Source organism: Thermobia domestica, chromosome 2 (assembly GCF_964235325.1).
Source record: "Thermobia domestica chromosome 2, izTheDome1.hap1.1, whole genome shotgun sequence".
Lineage (NCBI taxonomy): Eukaryota > Metazoa > Arthropoda > Insecta > Zygentoma > Lepismatidae > Thermobia > Thermobia domestica.
In genome coordinates this window covers 64,009,961-64,030,788 of record NC_137455.1, presented here as the reverse complement: position 1 = coordinate 64,030,788, position 20,828 = coordinate 64,009,961, and positions in this window count along the sequence as shown.

Below are 20,828 nucleotides of genomic sequence, written 5' to 3'. Positions count from 1 at the left end.
AAACAAAGAGAGAGAGGTGATGGAGAAATTGACAAAACAAAAAAAGGGGCATGATGAAATTTTGGTCACTTTTTCGTGTGCTTTGCCCATTTTTGGTCACTTTTCAAGTATTTACAAGAGACCACTATGAGCCCTGGGATTTTTAAAATTAGGGTATACTAAAGAAGACAAAACAGAAAGATACAAAATATTTGTAAATTGAAAAACTGGATTTCTGGAAAACAACTAAATCAATGAATAATTTTCCTATGAAAGATATTCAGAGCCAATAATGCAGCCAGGAAGGGGCAGGAACGGACATTAAGAGATCAAATAATATTACAACAATTAACGTTAACAACAGCGTTAGAATATTAAAATAATGAAATTGGAACTATGTACGGTATAAATTACTAAACGAATGTGATTTCATCATGGGACGAGGGAATTTTTCCTAATTAATATTTTTGAAAAAAAAATCACCCACTAAAACTTGCTGGGGTGAAAAGAGAACCCTTCTTTTTAGGGACACCCCTCATTTACGGGCAAATAATGGTGTTCCACCGATGTCCATTTTGAGAGGTTTCACTGTATTACTTAGTTTCATAATAATAATAAATGCTGAAATGTGTGAACTTACTTTATTGAACCTACCAGTGCGAAGAGCTGATATTATTATTATTATTATTATTATTATTATTATTATTATTATTATTATTATTATTATTAGTAGTAGTAGTAGTAGTAATAGAAGTAGTAGTAGTAGTGTTGCAATAGTTGCGTAACAAAATATACTGTTTTCTTGTTTGAGTTTGTTTAAAAATTATATCACTATTCTGAGAACACCCCCCTTTTATTTTGAACACCCCCCAAGTAAAAATTTCTGGCGTACTTACTGGTCGTACACTCAAAGTTTTTTTTTACTATTTCTTACTGATTTGAGTGTGCTAAACAAGAATCGTGCCACTCTGTCATTGTTGGGCAAACTGAGATACGGGCGCCTGAAATTGGGGGTATAATTAGATCATGCTACGCCACTATTTTTAAACATTTCCTTCAATATCTCGGGAACCATTCTTCTTAGAACAACAAAATTCGGTACGTAAGTGAATATCAATGTTGTTAACATTACCTTATTCCCTATTCGAAAAAAATACAGTAACTGTTAGCAGTGTTGTCAGGTTCAAAACTAAATGTTAACGTTTATTATTTTATTTACTTTTGAACCTGAATTTTCGTACGCCTAAAGTTCCTTTGCTGTCTTACTGATTTGAGTATGTTAAGCAAGAATCTGTCGGGAACCATTCGGTCATTGTTAGTCAAATTGAGGTACGGGCCCCTGATATCAGTGTCCTCATTAGATTCACGCTACGCTACTCTTCATAGACATTTTCTTCAATATCTCGGGAACCATTTACCCTAGAACAATCAAATTCCGGACATAGGGAATAACAAAGTTATTAACATTAACCCTATCCCCAATTTGAAAAAAATACAGTAACTGCCAGCAGTGTTGCCAGGTTCAAAATAAAGGTTTACGTTTATTTCTTTATTTATTTTTAGGGAAGTAGAAAAATATGGGAGGAGTAAAGGAAAAATATGGGTATACCTTTATACATTTGTACAGAGGAAAACAAAAGAAAAATACATTCAGACTATAGCAATACTGTATAAATTTGAGTGATGCAACTGGGTGAAAAGTAAGAAGATCCTTTATTGGAATATAAATCTCACTGTTAAATGCACCAACCTAGTTCAAGATTTCATATACAGCAATTAACCTTAATTTGGTAGCGTTCTTTCATTTTATATTCCTTCCAGAAGTATGACGTTGACTTTTTTTAAAAAAATATTATTGTTAAACAATAAAACACGAAATATAAAAAAATACACTAATCAGAACTTCCTTTGTACTCGTTTCATATACAATGAACTATTTTTGTTCACTTTCATTTTCTTCATCAGGATCACTGAAATTGTCTTCCACTGTTCTCGTGAGTGGATTGTCACATTCATCACTACAGCCACATGCACAGAACATTGTACAGCCTAGCTTGTTTGCAGAGCAACTACATTTAGCAGTAAAACACTTCGTTTCTTGTGAACATGAACAGTGAATCACTCGTCACACATCATCTGGAGCTACAGCTGAAGTATCTGGAAGCATAACTGGAATCAAGAACTTATTTATATTGTCTCGAAGCCAACCATTTTGAAGTGGATCCATATCTGGAGGTCTTTGTTGTATGACATTCTTCCAGATAGCACATTGTAAGTGGGCTCTTTAGGTGTGTTGAACGAAAGCTTCATGAGCTGGTGAAAGAGCTCTTAAATGTAAGGATGTCATCCTGGAACTTCCTACTTTCTTGGCCCACACAGAGTACCGTACCTGAGACATGTTCTTCTGATGCTCAAGCTCATACCATGCTGCAATAAATTCTGAAGCTTCGTGCACGACTGTGTCGAGTTCTGCGGCAGGATTTCTTAGATTTGGCAGCTTGTATCCCTTCTTTAAAACGAGAAGTGCCTTTCATTTCCTATTCCATAAACATTTTCAACAGTGTCGCATCCTTTTAATGCGTGAGCTGCTAGCAAATGTTTAAGGATATCTAACGACTTCTCCTTTGATGCTGAAATATCAATCGCTGTCCTTTGGCTGATCGCAGATTCCATAAAGACTTAACTACCTTCAACAATTTCAGCATAATGATGGAGAAGGGGGAGAAATACATTTGTATAATCGGATATGACCGTGATGTCAGAAGCACAAGTTCTAGCTAATATCATATCTTGATGAACAACTATAACGTTTGCTTCCTCATTTTCATTACTTAGACCTGGAAGTGGAATTGTTCCATCTGGAGTTACATCGATAGGGGTAATATCAGGCCCAGTGACTATCAACTTCTTTAGAGTAGGGAAATACTTTCTCCATTCACACAAATAGTGGCATATGTGATGAATTACTTGAGCCTTGTTTTCAGAAACTGTAAGAATACCTTCTTGTGGTGGAAGGGGAGTATTCATTCTCAGTTGATACTTTCTGCTGACTTTTACACATCGTTGTGCCCGTGTGAAACTTTTAATGCTATTGTCATTGTATCTATCAAATACAAGATATACATCAGCAGTTCATGCTTAAGGACAGTCAGAACATCTACTGATCTGGGACACAACAAACCAATCACACGTTGGGATATGACATTGGTGTCATAAACAGAAACCCCATCAATGTTTGCATTTCTCTTCAGTGAGTCCATGGTTATGATTTTGTTTGAGATGAGCCTGTGAAAACCTTCAAGCCATGATCTTTGGAATTCAATCATTTGTTTTTCTCCTATTGCTACAGCATCACGAACGTTTACAAATGCAGCTGCAACTCGTCCAGTTACGATATTGCTAATTTCAGGATGCTGCTGCAATGAATCCAAAGGATCAATGCACTGAAGCAGTTTTTCTCGAATTCTCTTTTTGTCTTCTTTGTCCTTTTTCTTTCTGGGTTCACTTTCTTCTTTGTGATATAGAAAAAGCAATTGGAGGTCTTTATCATTTCGTAGTTCTTCAGTGTTTTTATGCAGCTGAGTGCAAATGTGAAGACTTAGTGCCCAAGTTGCAACCATGTTTTCGTTTAGAGTAACACCAAAGCCCTCTATCTGATTCTTCCCGTATCTCATGAGGGTAGTTTCAATAAACATGTCACTCCAAATAGCGTTCTATAAACTTCGTCTGTGTCGTGCAACACGTTCTCTTTTTAAAAACCTCTCCAATTCATTACTATCAATGTTGCACATCGAGGAGTAATAATAAAGGCAGTATGTAGCATAGTTGAAATGTTCTGCTGCTAAAAAGTATGGAATCATTTCCTTCACAGCATACATAATGAACACCTCCAAATGTACATGAAAACATTTCTTCAATCCCACTATTTACCATGAGAATCCCAACACATCCCACGAAGCTCATTAGGGTATGAATTCCACCAAGTCTGAGTGAAATTCTTGAACTCCTCAGGGTAAGACCACATGATATCAACAGCAATTCGATACAGAGCCTGATCAGCTGTGAAAACTACATGCTGCTGACCTGCTTCCTCAGTTAGTCATTTCACCTCCATCATTGTTGTCATTACTGTGCCTGGATTTCCAGTTGACATGTTAATTGTTGAATAATTCCCGAAATATTGAAGGAAATGTCTATAATCAGTTGCGTGGAGTAGATATAATAAGGACCTTAATATCAGGGGCTCGTACCGCAATCTGCTCACCAATGACAGAGCGGCATCCGATAGATTCTTGCTTAGTACACTCAAATCAATAAGATACAGCAAAAGAACTTTATGCGTACAACAATTCAGGTTCACAAATAAATAAAATAATAAACGTTAAAATTTAGTTTTGAACCTGGCAACTATTGTATTCTTTCAAACTGGAGATAGGGTAATATTAACAACATTGATATTCATCTACATACCGAATTTTATTGTTCTAGGATTAATTGTATCCAAGATATTGAAGCAAGATGTCTAAAAATAGTGGTGTAGCATGATTTAAAGAGACCCCCAATTTCAGGCGCCAATATCTCACTTTGCCCAACAATGACCCGGTAGTGTCATCCGGTAGATTCTTGCTTAACACACTCAAATCAGTAAGAAACAACAAAAAAACTTGGGGCGTACCGCAATTCCAGATTCACTAAATTTTACCCCTTTGGCTACCGGACTAAAACCTTTCTTCATTATTTCTTCTAAATGGATATTACATAATGATGAGAGGGAATATCTTTCGGATTTCACCTTAAAATCCTCTTAAGCATACTCAAGAATACCTAACTATCAACCTGTCAAGAATCTTTCATGGTTCAATAATAAAACCTAAATACATTGTTTTTCCGTTTCTATTATCATATAATAAGTGAATTATCACTTAATAGTGCATAAAGTTTTTTTTATTAACATGGAACTGAATAGACAATTAAAATAATATTTTTCAGTGCAAATATTTGGTACATGGAACGTGAGAGAATAGTCAAAGCATCCAAAAATAAGAATAACATGAGGTCAAGGTTGTGTGAACTGGAAAATAAACTTTCCCAAAACAAGCTATAACATAACATCTAGCTGACCTCGATATGTGCATCTGTGATCTGATGTATTGTTTGCAAGAAAAGTTAAAAACAAAATATCTGGTGATGTTCTGGTGGACAAATACACAAATTTTCCGAAACTGAACAGAAAAACAAAAATAACCAACACTTTATGTTTGTATACATAACAATAATATTTATCAGAAAACTATAATTTGGACATTTTAAGATTCAAAAATAGAGTGCCAACTAGTTGTGGCAAACAAGGACATTTACGAGTATAAAAAGACATATTTTATAAACCAAGGATCATTCATTCGGAATCATTCAACGATCATTCATTCGGCTTCCACCATTTCGGATTCACTTCGTTCCGTTCAGAGCTTCAACATGAAGTCTCTGAATAGCTGTCGTCAGGACGTTAAATATAAACTCAGAAAGAAAGTATAACTAAAGTATGGTAAAGTCAGAATTATCTATTAGCAATTTACATGTTTTTCTAGTTATTGTATGGTTCTTTCTTTTAGTACCGTAATATATTTGTGCATTTGACTTATATGTAATTGTGTCTTTTATTCTAAATATTAATTAATTACATTATGCATTCTTCTTCTTATTTTTATTCAATCTCTTTTATTCTACGATCTGTCACATCTGAATGAAATGTCATGGATCATTTGAGTAATGGTCTCCATGTGACAGGCAACACACTATAACTGTAATCCCACTATACTACCCGTTCCATTATTGTGGTATGCTAATACACGTTACCCATTATACCGTTAAGAATCAATTATATATATATATTATGGCTTTCCCGGTGAACATAGAAGTGATACATGACATTTGCTTTTTCATTCAGATACATTTAATTACAGATAAGGTATATACTAATATTTGCGTCAAAAGGAGTGCTCTTCTTGCCCCACAAGACTCCCTGTCGTTGGTTCTCGGGGTCATCCAAAAATTTTAAATAGCTAGGAAGGTAATTTTTATACCTCACTCGAAAATCATGGAAGGCAAATAACTTTTGTAGGAAAAAGTCTTTCGTGTAAGGCACTGTTAACGAAATAGGTACCACTTAACTGAGTTTTGTTTGACTGTGCAAGAGTTTAGAATAAAATGGTGGCCTACCCCACGGAGAAAAGTTTTTTCGACATAGGTTGTTTTCTCCCCATGACGTTTTCAACGAAAAAAAAAAATACGTAGATTTTTAGTTTATTAAGTGATACTCTGAAACTCCATTGTAAGGGCCTTATGGGTCAAGCAGAACACTATTTGGTACACGCTTTCACATTTTTCTATTTCTATTTTTGTTAAAACATGTTTATCTCCAACCGTTTCTGATTTATAACCACTGAACGAAACCGGAACGACTTGTATATCATGTAGTAGGGAAATAAATCACAGTATAGCACCTGACTGTGACCAAAGAAGCCCGGAAGCCCAGAAAGGTATCTGTTACGTGATTTGCAGTTTTTAACAGCTTCATAGTAATGAAACTAGTGTTAAACTACTAACTGTATTCTCAAATATTAGGATTATTCTAACAAACTTTGTTCTTTTAGATTTTGCAAACATGCTATTAACCACTAATAAGTTTTCAAGTTGGGGAATAAGGAGTTCATAAGCTTCCTTGTGACTATATGGATAGTGTAGGAGACCCTGGTTCGATCAGCGGCGGGAGCTCATATTATTCACAATCCACGTAAATCGGAAACCACAAAGGTAGGGATGCACGCGAGACACGAGACAAGAGTGAAAATTTTATGCGAGACGCGAGACGAGACTAAACCATGCGAGACGAGACTCGGTTAAGTGTCGCACGAGAAGTCTCGCGAGACTTCTCGCAGTCTCGCAACGTTTATGAATTACATTTAATTGTATATTTAGTGATTTTACATTTATTGAGTTTTCTAAGTTGAGCGTTAATGCTTCCAGGAACAAAAAAGTGATTGGGGCAATAGACATTTTATGAGATTTATTATTATTCAAGGTTGATTTTACTTAGCTCAGGATCATAAGACATGTGATCTGTGTCTGTGAGGCTTGACACCAGTGTTGTCGGGTTAACCAAAACTTTTCAGGTTTTCATATTCTGACAACACTGCAGTTAGTTCGACTGTATGATCTGGAAATTGATCCAAAAAGCTTTTTTCGTATCAAGTATAGTTTGCTGGATATTTTGATTCTCGCAATTGTTAACATATTCCGTTATCCACAAGTCCGTTGACACAAGTAATGTTATTCCTTGGTAGTTGGTGTAAAGGGAGGCGACAATAGATGGCAGCACTGTTCTCCTATACAAGTAACGTATTTTTATATTTTCTCTGCTGCTTCCACAAATTTAATGCTAGAGAGTTTAAACTTTCTGAAAAGAAAGTTCAAACCTATTCTAAGGGAACAATCCGTGCCAATTTTGGATATTGTGACGTTAGAGCATTCCTCGGACTAGAAGCAGGCAAAGACAAGGTTGAAATCCGGTTAAATAAAGACAAAGAAATTTACATATAGATATAGTAAAAGGATCCGGGTTTGGTTCAATGAGTTCAGAAAAACATATGCGGAAACGTTATATTCTTTATATCCTAATTACATTGGCGGCTTTTTTTTTTGGGGGGGGGGGAATGTGCCCGCATGGCATACTGGAAAATATTGCTGCAGACTTCTAAGCTGGAAAACAATGTTGGATCCAGGAACAATTTATGCTGGGTTTGCTGTAAATTATGCTATTAATTTGACGAAAATTAATGGTCCAGCAATCAAATTCCAGCACAACTTTTCTTTTAATTTGGAGCGGAGGGGACACAAGTTCGGATACCATGTTGAACTCTAGGTTATGATGTTCATCCCATGGAAGACAATGGCAAACCACCATGGATTCACCTTGCCAAGGGACTTTTAGGTCAAAAACCTGCCTTCGGACAGAATATCACATCATCATTCATTAACAGCCATAGAATAAAACATTGCAAAATTTTCACCCAGAATATATGCGAGACTGCGAGACCATGCGAGACGCGAAATGAGACTCAAAATTTTATGCGAGACGCGAGACGAGACTTCACATTTGCGAGACGAGACGAGACCAACATTTGAGGCTGCGATATGAGACGAGACTTTTCCATTTCTCGTCTCGTCTCGTCTTGCGTGCATCCCTACACAAAGGTTTGTAGAAGATTCATCAAGATTGGGTGAATTTGAAAAAAAAAATGAAATGAAATGAAATCTTTGAGTTTTATGTCCTACGGTTATGCCGGTTAGACTAAAGGAGACGGTGATGATGAGTAATGAATGAAATGGTGGAATGAAGAAAGTGGAAGGAAACGGAAGAACCCCGAGCAAACCCACACACGGTGTTTGTCCACCACAAAGTTCACTTGGCGGGGGCTGGGATCGAACCCGGGACCACAAGCAGTAGAGGTGAACGCTCTACCATTGAGCCACCGCGGCCCCTATTGGGTAAATTTGAGTTAAGCGTCTCTTTCCCTCACGTATGATGCATCGGAAGAATTCGGGACGATTCATGGAGCTTCCTTCCAAAAACACACACTGGAGAAAAAGTGAAACGGCAGAGGTGCACCAACAACGTTGTCAAACTTAGAAGACATAGCAAAACGAACGACAAAAAGCAGCACTTTAATACGAACTGTAACACGAACAATAATATTTATTCGAATTAAATAGTAATAATAATAATATCAAAAATGTAAAACAGTGCCAACAATAATAACAATAAAACGAAACTTGGAGGTAATCTGACAACAGTGTACATTTTGAAAATGTTCTTCGTATAGCGCGAGAAATGACACTTACAAAATATCATGGATGGGGAGTGAACTACAGGGACACATCGTCGCGTTCTATTGGGTGGTGAGATTAGTAAATCTAGGTCAAACTTCACGAGTCCTCGCGATCACTATAGTAATGACAGACAACGCATTAATTTGTATTTTTCTCTACTACAATATGTCATAACTAATAGTAACGCGTTTAATTTCTATAAGTGTTTATTTTATTACTTTGGAGCACGAAATTTACAAGTAGTATAAGCGTAAAGAGTAAGTGCGTCAACTTATGAAAGGATACGCAATAGTCTGCTAACTAACAATATATTTTGCTGCATAGAACAGCATATGAATAACCATTTCCTCCAACAAAATATTAACTGTGTAAGATTAGAGATTCAGTTCTTACTTTCGCAGTTTTATTTTTTTTATTTATTTTTTTTTTACGAGTTTTGAGATTCTTGATAGAAAAAATTTCCTATCCTGTAGTCTTGGTTGCTACTATCGGTCTGGTGTCGATGCTAGTACTCAATACTGTGCAACTACACTACTTAACAACGTTGCCACAATTGGCACAATTGTACCACATTCATCCCTTTTTGTCATTCATCGGCCCGTTGGCACCCTTTTGTGAAAAAGTTGGTATATACAATTCTACCGAATTCAGCATCATTTAGAAAATACTTGTCACATTTGCAAAAGTGTCAGTGTGATGTTATATGTTTTCTGTTTCTGTATATGTATTATGTGTATGTGTGCTGCACTAGTTAGAAATAGTGGATACCATTGTGACATAAAATAATTAACAATGTGTTGTGATGCCTTTAAAGAAATTTTCTAGAACTCTGGACCACTTTTACATTTTTTACATATGTCAGTTTACGTACCTTATTTATCCTCCTTCGGTCGTGAAATAAAGTGCAATAAATTTATATTTTAATATTTTATTATAACGTACTATTTACACACGAACTCGGAGATGATTGATTTGTTCCTCGTTTATATATATATATTAATATAGTATGACCATAATATCGTTTTGGTTTGTTGATCACTTTGAAATAGAGGCACGTTTGGTTTCCTTACAACTCATACCGAAGATGATACCTGTAACTGGTTTTCCCTTTTAATTTGCAGCCTCTATTATAGAAATATTTCCTACGCGCGAGAGAAGTTTCATCTACTTTCACGGTTGTTCGGGATCCTCCTATTTGGATTAAAAAGTAATTTTTAGAAAGAGCACTTTCTCGATTTGGACTCTTGGAAGAGGGGAGAAGTGTTCTAGAAATTTACCTCTTTTTAGGTTCGTGTTATAGAGCTGTGTATTACACTGGTATAAAATAAAGAAATCAGTCTCTCTGTCTCTCTCTCTCTCTCTCTCTCTTTTTTTTTTTCAATTTGGTGCTATTTTTCAGCCCACTTCAGAGCTAGGACTGTGGCAACACTGCTGCTTAAATGATGTTACAACTGTGAATCATTATTGGCAAAAATGACACGTCTTTTAGATCCACAAAAGTTTGTTTTATTTTTGCACTTTTGTTGAAAACTATACATAAGATTGTATTCTCAGACGTGTTGTTCTGTTCAACTTGATATGATCTGTCTACTACGAATATATATGTTAGGAAAAGACATATGGATAATATTTTAGTTACATAGAAATTAACATTTAAGAGATAATAATATTTTAGACTACAATCTCATTAACCATAGAAACAATTGGCAAAAGTACTCTGTTTATGATATAGGGAGTCACTCAAGCTGTGTTAAAATTGCCGGAGAATAGAGAGTTCAACGTATATTAAATAATCTAATGTAGACCATATCAGAGTTTTCACTGTTTCTATAGAACATTTGCATTAATAAAAATCGAAAAGAAGAAAATCTTACCTCATATTTCTGACGTCTGTTCTTCTAGATGTGATGTTATTTTATATTTTGATAGAAAAAGTTTTTTTTAAAGAAAATATTTAATTTTAATTCTAATATTTTACATTAGTTAGACAATATGTATATATATTACCTTCGTGGAAATGGAAGGGTTACATTTAGCTTAGAAAGATGAATGTTCTATTTTGGATTCGAGCCTACGTGACCAGAGAAAAGAAAGAAAGTCACGCTAACACAGTTAGATGAACGGCACAAAAGTTCATAATTTTGTAACTTGTTTGCTCATTTTTGAATCTTTTTGAAACTGCTGGTGATTACGTTAGGACTAAAGCTGCGTTGAACTATTTAAGTTGTTTACTTTGAGTGTCTGTGTAAAGGCAGACGGTGAAATATGGAAGGATCGTTTTATGTAATAAGACATTTCTTTTACCCATAAAGTTTCAACGTTGTGCTACGGGGACAATGCTGGTTAAATCCAATATTACAGATGGTTTTCCTGACAGACGACCTTCAAATGTAGGACATGGCGATTTTATTTATGATTCCTTTTGTTATATTAGTAACCAAATAGGTAACCTGTATTTAGACTTTTCAGATATCTGAAATGAAAGTGCAATACATTAACTTGCAATTTGATATTATGTAATAAGAAAATGAAAAAAATAATAATTGATTAGTGTTTTTAAAAAATCAAATAATTATTGCAGAGCCTAATGAGAAAAACCTATCCTAAAATATACTGAATCCAAGAAATCAACAAAATAAGGTGGGTTGAATACAACCAAAGGCTAATAGCACTTTTTAGCCAACTTTCTCCGAATGATTTAGCATTCCTGATCAATATTTAGGTCATTGGGGTTGAGATGCCAGTTTTGCCAACTGTCACCAGAATACCATGTACTTCTGTAATTGGCCGCCCAATGCAAGAAGCATCTTGGAGATCGAAATTACCGGAACGAGAGCAACTGTTTTACGGACTTTTGTGTCTTATGTTTCCTGCTTGAAGTGCCTAAATATTCTCAACTTACTAAAAGCCAACGTATAGACAGCCACAATGGCCATTTGTAGAGACTTACGTCTGGTTTCAAGAGTGGGACGTTTGATGAAAGGCCATATGAGTTCGTGATGTATGACATTGAGAGAGAAATAGGCCTATACAGAAGATATTGTAAAACTTTGTGTATTTTTGTCTCATATATAAGGAAGAGGTAAAGCTGTTAATAAAAAGAGTGTCCGGAATCGACTTCCACTACCAGTTTTAGTATAAAAATCCACTATATGAGTATTTGTACAAAATACTATACAATTTGGTCTCTATTTAAATAGGTAAGTAAAAGGTAGTCTTTGACCGAGTGGTCGCAGACAGGATCTCCAACAGAGCCCCGTAGCAGGCTAAGAGGAGTGGAGTTAAGGAACCAATGCTCCGTAGCAAGCAGAGGCAGGTTAAATTGCCAACAGAGCCCCGTAGCAGGCTAAGCGGCTGAGGTTGGGATTCCCAGACAGAGCCCCGTAGCAAGCTAAGCCAGGAGATAGGATAGGCGTAGTCCCGTAGCAGACTAGAGGTCTGGGGTTAGGTTACTCCAAGAGTCCCGTAGCAGACTAGAGGAGGGTCACCAGAGAACTGGTGTCGAGTTGCCTTCGTTCATCCAATTTATAGGGTCATTTTGGGTGGCGGTGGCGCTGCTGCTCCGATGTCGTCTTCTGCTCCATGGGAGGGGCTAGAAGCCGTCGTCTACATGTGATTATAGGTCCCTCTGGCGGGAGATCCTCTTGCTGAACCATGTGGTGTTGTTTGTAACATTGAAGCGTGGAACTGCTTATTTACGACATCACATAGGATATTACACCCCCCTGGCTTGTTTAAAAAATAAGCTGAAGGGTTATTTTTCTTTATATGATGGTTGGCAACACTGAGGTATCACACACAAAAAAGCACTAAAACATTAATAACACTTGCAACACACAAAAAAATCACTTTTCGGAGCAATAGTAAGGTAGCGGAAGGAAGCACTAAACAGGTGGTCCCTATATACAGGCAGGATCCGTACATGGCACATGATACTTCATTTCCCTCGAGATAGGGCTGTTTTTGGCTTGGCGTCAATAAATATATACTAATTCACTTATAGTAAATGGGATTGGAATCTGTGTTAGCTGTTGCTCCTTAGTTGTATTATTGGTATTAAATGTTTCCAATGGAATAGGAGATGAAATTTCTATGCGGATCGTTCTAGATTTGTTTGGTAACGAGCGAAGACGACGATATAATATGTATAAAATAATCAGGCTTAGGAATACTAAAAAAATTGCGATTAATACGGTTATATATATAGATAATTTATATTTAAAAGTTCTGGTTCGAACAGCGTGATTTCTTGGTCACCCTGTATAAGGTGTAAAAGTTTCTAAAATATTTGCACTAAAGATATGTATTTCAATAAAATAATCCAATTTTGAATGTCAATGACAATAGTAATAATGGTCCTGAATTCCTGATCATCCTGTATAATGTAGAAGTGGTCATAACTTTTGGAACGTCCTGTAGAATATTTATATTCTATGTTGGTGGCACCATTTAGCTCAAAGAATGAAGAAGTTGTATGATTGTAAGTTGATTATCCTTGTAAAGGTCAGTTGCCTTTTAAATGCAAAAATGGAGATGTCAGCATTCTTTTCTTCAGCCGTAAAATAAATGAATCAGCTTTTTATAAAACTAAAAGGAAATGAATGTTTGTGTCGTTATGAAGAGTGTTTTTATCTGCTGAACTCGTGTCTTTGTATTTCTTTCTTCCTAGTGGTGAGTACCGCTTTTTTTTTTCGCTCGTTTAGAAAATAATAAAGAAGTTATTTATTCTGTTCTATGTCTTGTAATTCTTGATAAAATGGCTTGATTCGGTCTATTGAGATTTCTTGTATTTTCTTCCGAATCTTATAAAGGTTAGGATTCAGTCTATCCAGGATTTGAACGGGTCCAACATAGGAATTTCCGGCACTCCTATTTGCCGATTAGGAAAGTAGACCAGTACTTTTTGTCCCTTTTCAAATTGAGTTTGTCGGTGTCTGCTATCGAAATACTTTTTCTGCTTATTATAGCTAGCGAAGTTATTCTGTACACTCTCACGTATTTTATTCAAATGTTCCTTGTTGACACATAATGTTGGAGTTGACGCTAAGGCAATATCAGAGATGGTCTTAGGTTCATATCCATACATGAGGAAAAAAGCAGAATATTTAGTTCCGGCTTGCACAAATGTATTAACAGCGAATGTAATATATGGTATCAGCTTCGGCCAAAGATTTTGGTTTTCTTGTACGAAAAAATTAAGTGCATTCTGTATTGTCTTGTGGAATGTTTCCACTACGCCTAGGTTTTTATGGTCGTATGCAGGGCAAAATTTGAATTCAAAGTTATAGCATTTTGCCAAATTTTGCAGCCTCTTAGCGCTATGTACTGGATGTCTATCCAGGTATAAATATGAAAAAGGTCCAAATTTGAGTATGATGTCATATATGAGAAATTGTTCAATTTCTTCCGCTGTTATGTTGTCCACCACCTTGGTCACACAATATCTTGTGGACATTTCTATGGCCACTAATATATGTTTAAATTGCCCATTTCCCACTGTTATTTTTCCAATAGAATCACATTGCCAAGCTGTTGCAATCGGCTTAGGTGGGTGATGGAGTAATTGACCCCCTGGTTTAACTGGTAATTTCTTGAGTTTTTGACATGAAATGCATGTTTTAATTCTGTTGGCAATGTACGGAAAGTTCAGAGCTGTTTCATATTAGGAAAGTAGTATTTCCTAAGCGCCGATTGATATGTTTTGGTATATCCAAAGTGTGGTGCCATGGGATTATTATGTAAGGCATCAAACCACTTACTTAATAAAGATTTCGGCACACAAAGTAGATACAGCAGTCCTAATTGGGGGTGCTTCTGTATTCTGTATAATATCCCGTCCTTTAGAGAAAAATATTTTGCGGCCCGAAAAGTAGACAACTTATTAGGTTCCTTATTTTCCAAAACAGTAATGTCAGAGAATGACGGATCTTTCCTTTGTTCTTCTGCTAAATTTGGTAGGATTATAGGTTGTTCAATTTGGAGAGTAGTGTCTAAAGAATGGGATGAAAATATTTTAGCATCTTCCGTGTCCGAGAAATTGTCAATTTCTTGCTTTTCTCCCTGTTTCTCCTGTTTATCTTCTAAATGACTAAAGATGTCCGCTGGGTGTAATTGACTTTTAATGTGTTGTATTTCGAAATTGTAGTCTGCTAAGAATATTCGGTAGCGACTAAATTTTCCAACTTTGTCCGCTTGTGTTGTGAGAGATGTCAAGCATTTGGCGTTTATAAATAATTTAAATCTTCTATTTAGTAGGAAGTATCTAAATTTTCTCATAACATATATTAAGGCGTACAGCTCTTTTTGCCAAGTGGATGCTTTCCTTTCACTTGGTGTAAAACGCCTACTAGCATAGGCAACAACACGCTCTTGTTTCGTTTTATGGTTATAGCCTGCTAATAAGCCTCCTGCGGAGATAGAGCAAGCGTCAGTATACACGCGTATTTCCAATGAGGGATCGAAGTGAAACAAAGATGGCGCGTGTATGATGTCAGTCTTAAGTTTCTCAAATAATTCGTCATGCTGAGAGGTCCATTTAAATTTTGAATTCTTGTCTAAAAGGCACTGAAATGGTTCTATTTTTTCCGAGAAATTTTTGATATGTGCTCTTAAATAAGAACATAATCCTAAAAAGCTTTTCAGAGTTCTTTTAGTAGTTGGTTTCTTAAAATTTCGAATCTCGTTAGCGATTTTGGGTGAAATCTTGATTTCTTTCCCACTAACTGTGAAGCCTAAAACGTCCAATTCTGTGTTTAGTAAGTGGGTCTTCTTTGGACTGGCACGAAAATCATGCTTTCTTAATCTTTTAAAAAGTAATTCTAAATCCGATAACTGTTGTTTCCAATTTTTACTTCCTATGAGCAAATCATCAGCAAAGGCAATTATACGGGATGGTAGGCCCTCTAAAAGCATGCGTACAGCTATACTGAGTCCGGCGGCGGAACTGGAGTGACCCATGGTACACCTCTGGAATTTATATGCCTTTCTAGTATGGTTGACCTCAAAAGTAATATATTTTTGGCTTTTGGGATGCAACAATAGCTGAAAATACGAGGATTTTATGCCAATTGTGGATATAGAGGTTTTTCCTCTTAAAACGTGTAGAATATCCTCCGTATTTTGAAATGGTATACTTAGGTAATGTGAGAACCTATTGCAAGCTTGGAGGTTCAAAACTAGCCGGAATTCCGAAGTCCCTGGCTTTTTCACAATGAGCAATGGCGATGAAAACGAACTATCGCTAGTTTCCTTGATAATATTAGCGTCTAAGAGTTGCTTGATTTGTAAGTCAATTTGAGGTCTTACTGCTAATGGAACCGGAGGAGATCTTTGATGGAAGGATGCTCCTTTGTCTATCCGTATTTTATGTATATAACCTCGGAAATATCCAATATCTGTTCGTGTGTAGGAAAAAACATCTCTGTATTTAAAGAGTAAATCTTGTACGGCTTTCTTTTTTTCTTCTGATAAATCCGGGTTTATGTCAAACAAATTAATATCAAAAAATGATTTTGTTTCTTCTAATCGATCCTGAATCTCTTTTTCTGATCTATAAAAAGTTTCGTCATCATGGTCACTATCTGAACAATTACCCTTTAAATCTATTTCTTGAAGATTCTCTTCTACGTAAGCAATTGGGGTGCTCTTTACTAACGTTACCGGTCTACTAGTAGGATTTGATATCAATAAAGTCAAATTATTCTTAAGTACCTTAGTAGGCAACGTTTGTAGTCCGTATTTGTCCAGCAAATTTTCTAATGGGGAGATGAAAAAATATTCATTATTCTTTTGCCGATTCTTGACACTAATTGGTAAAAAGAAATGTGACCTGGCTGGTATGGTAACCTTTCGAGTTGTAAAAACATCAGCCGACTTGTGCTGTTTTATTGTATGCATAGCGTTAGCAGATAATTTTTCCTGAGTATCAATTTCAATTGGATACTGTGGAGGCCGTGGTTTCTTGTATACTGACAACATGTTATTCTTTAAGTCAATTTTGGTCTGTAATCGATTTAGAATGTCTTCACCGAATAAAGGCAAAAAATCTCCATGTTCTAAAATTCTGAAATAATGAGAAAATGTTGTTGAGCCAATTCTGAATGTAATCAAAGCTATATAGCGTAAATTTACGACAGAATTCTCAATTCCTCGTAGATTAGTGCTAAAAGGAATCAATTTTGTGTTTGGTGGAAGCCAATTTTTAGGCCAAAGACTCAATGAACTGCCAGTGTCTATGATTACAGGATATTTTTCTTTATTAATTGTTACATTAATTAATAATTTATGTTCCTGATTTAACATTTTAATGTTCTCCCTTCTATCGGATAACGGAGCTACTGCGTAAAGTGATGTATTTGCCAATCTTTGTTGTTCACTTTTTTCTGGTTCTCGGCCCTCAGAACATGTTCTTGAGAGGGTTTGTCCTGGGGCCCTCTTAGGCGTTTCCCTGCTGATTGTTGTTATAACATGTACTGGAAGAGTGACCTTTTTTATAGCACGTACCGCATACTGTAACTGTTTCCGGCCTAGGATTACTATTATTATTTTTTTTATTATTTTTAGAATTGTTCTTATTTCCATTTCTCTGCCGATTTTGATTTCCATTATTTGTATTTTTCGACCTATAATTGTTACGGCCACTTCCCCTAAATTGTGAGTTCTTTATAGCATTTTGAGCTACAAGAAGAGATAGTTCAGCCATTTGATTTGCTAATTTAGTGAAATCTAATGAATTGTTTGCACTGGAATTACTAGATGTGCTAGGCGCGGGGGGTTCGGGAGGGGGATTCGGATTAGCAACTTGGGAGGAAGGATTTGGAATTATCTGATTTTGTGATGCACCCTGTAGCTGTGGTGCTGAAGGTGTAGGAAAAACTGAAGCTGGTTGCTGGTATTGCTTCCAACTAGGTGTTGGGTTACATATTGGATAGGTCAGTTGTTGTTGATGTACAGGGAAGGAAGCGCCAGCGATTGCTGATGAATGTAAACTGCTGACTGGTGTACTCTGATCGCAGAGTGAATAAAATGCCTGTTGTAATTCCACATAATCACGTTTCTTCATTAGGTCATTTGCTTTCTCGAGGTTGTGTAAATGCGTTTGTAAGGCGTGAACAGTTGTAAATGTTTCTAACGCTATATTTTGCAAAAAGGTTTTCTTTAAACCTAAGGATAAATAATTTATTTTCTGTTCCTCGGTGGCCTGAGGCAGAACTTGTCTAATGACCCTTAATTTTCTGAGAAAATAAGCATCTACTGGCTCGTTTTCACCTTGTTGGACTTGAAAAATTTCGAATTCCGCTCGATATGCCGGTAATCTTGGTCAACTCAGTGCAACTAATTTGTCTTTTAATTGTTCATAATTAAGCGCGTCTAACTGATTCTGGGCCTTTAACTGTAGGACTAAATCAAGTGCTACATCTTGTAAGTACATAGGTAATAGTTCTTTCTTTTTCTGATCATTCCACGAATGCAACAATGCAAGATGGTCAAAAAGCATAAAAAATCTATCGGGTCCTCCGTAACGTGTCCCGAATATTTAGTGAGGTGTGGTATATTAAAAGAAGGGCGCGAATTTTTCTCCATGTTAAAAATGTTTTCTGGAAAAGTGTTTTTACCAGTTCTAGTTTGAGGTATAAACAAATTCAGTTCACTAAAAGCACTAACACTTTAAAATTCACATACCTTCCAAAGAGAAAAAAAAGTCCACTTCCGGTTAATAAAAATACTGTCCGGTAGGGGAGTATTTAGAGCTTATTCTGAGTCGGTCAAGCCTCTACCATGTAAAACTTTGTGTATTTTTGTCTCATATATAAGGAAGAGGTAAAGCTGTTAATAAAAAGAGTGTCCGGAATCGACTTCCACTACCAGTTTTAGTATAAAAATCCACTATATGAGTATTTGTACAAAAATATATACAATTTGGTCTCTATTTAAATAGGTAAGTAAAAGGTAGTCTTTGACCGAGTGGTCGCAGACAGGATCTCCAACAGAGCCCCGTAGCAGGCTAAGAGGAGTGGAGTTAAGGAACCAATGCTCCGTTGCAAGCAGAGGCAGGTTAAATTGCCAACAGAGCCCCGTAGCAGGCTAAGCGGCTGAGGTTGGGATTCCCAGACAGAGCCCCGTAGCAGGCTAAGCCAGGAGATAGGATAGGCGTAGTCCCGTAGCAGACTAGAGGCCTGGGGTTAGGTTACTCCAAGAGTCCCGTAGCAGACTAGAGGAGGGTCACCAGAGAACTGGTGTCGAGTTGCCTTCGTCCATCCAATTTATAGGGTCCTTTTGGGTGGCGGTGGCGTTGCTGCTCCGATGTCGTCTTCTGCTCCATGGGAGGGGCTAGAAGCCGTCGTCTACATGTGATTATAGGTCCCTCTGGCGGGAGATCCTCTTGCTGAACCATGTGGTGTTGTTTGTAAACATTGAAGCGTGGAACTGCTTATTTACGACATCACATAGGATATTCCAATATATATATATATATATATATACAGGGGCGGATCCAGGATATGATCAAGGGAGGGGCTAAACAATATTTTTCCGTTTTATCCAGTGTAAAACAGAATTGAAGCCCCTTTTTTATCCAGTGTATACTTGAGCGTCAAGGGGGCTATAGCCCCTATAGCCCCCCTTGGATCCGCCACTGTATATATATATATATATATATATATATATATATATATATATATATATATATATATATATATATATATATATTCAGATATGGGGACAGGGAGGAATACATTCATGATGTAACCTTAGAATTGGAGAAACAATTATCAGACAGCATCCATATTCTGAGGAAAATTGTGAATCATTGAATTAAGGCGGAGAACCCTTTTTAAAAAAATCACAGCTTTCGAACCAAGAACCTTTCAGTTATGAACCCATGGCGTTAACCACTCACCCACAAACAAGGGTACATAATAAATCATATTTTTCTTGCATATCTCGAGAAGCCGAAACTTTCGAGATGAAAAGTGTAATAAATATTGAGACAGGCGTTGCAGTGTGTCAAAATATCAATGTTTAAAGTGCATGCTAGGCGAGAAAGTTCAGCGTTTGAAATATTGCAAGGTATAACACAGTGTTGAATTCAGACTTCTGTACAAGGGAGGGCAATAAAATTTAAGGGGGACTCTGTTATAGATTGCAATAGAGCAGTAGAAATCTGTAGCAACAAAACTCGTGGCTTCACTGTAAAAAAACAAAACACAATTTAAACACTTTTAGTACAGATGTTAAGGGGAAAATTGACGAAATAGAGTTTATATTAGTATGCTTGGCGTGTTTAAAAGCGTTCATTCTCCAAAAACAGTATCTACAGGGTGCCCTACAAGAAAGCAGGAAAATTACTGTAGATTCTGTAATATGAGGTAGACATACATATTTTCATTTATATTTTACTGACACTGTCACCTGAATGTTCATAATCAATGCAAGTGCTGAAAATGGTTCCCTTTGGCTTCCACACAGTGGCGTAGACGACGTAACCAATTTCTGGTGGCATTCTGGATAGTTTGAAGTGTAACGTTGTTCCAGGCGTCTGTCAGTACAGCTTTCAGGCCATCAATGTTTGTGATGTCTCTCCTGTGTTCTTGAACCTTCTGTAGCAGTATACCCCAAATGCAATAATCCATCACGTTGAGATCTGGACTTTCAGACGGCCAGTCGTTAGGTTCGATGAAGTCAGGAGTATTAATCATTATCCATGTCACAGTATCGATTGCTGTATGGGCCTTCGCACCGTCTTGTTGCTATGTCCATTTGTGATCACCCATAACTGTGTTAATGTCTTGGAACATCTGGGTGCACATACGTAATATACACAATGGAACAGCACAAAACTATGCAACTGCACATAACACACATTATTGCACATACACTCGCTCTTATTGTAGAAAATCCAAATTTTCTGCTTTTTTGTGGGGCGCGCTGTGGTATGACATATTAAAACAATTCTTCTCAGCAAA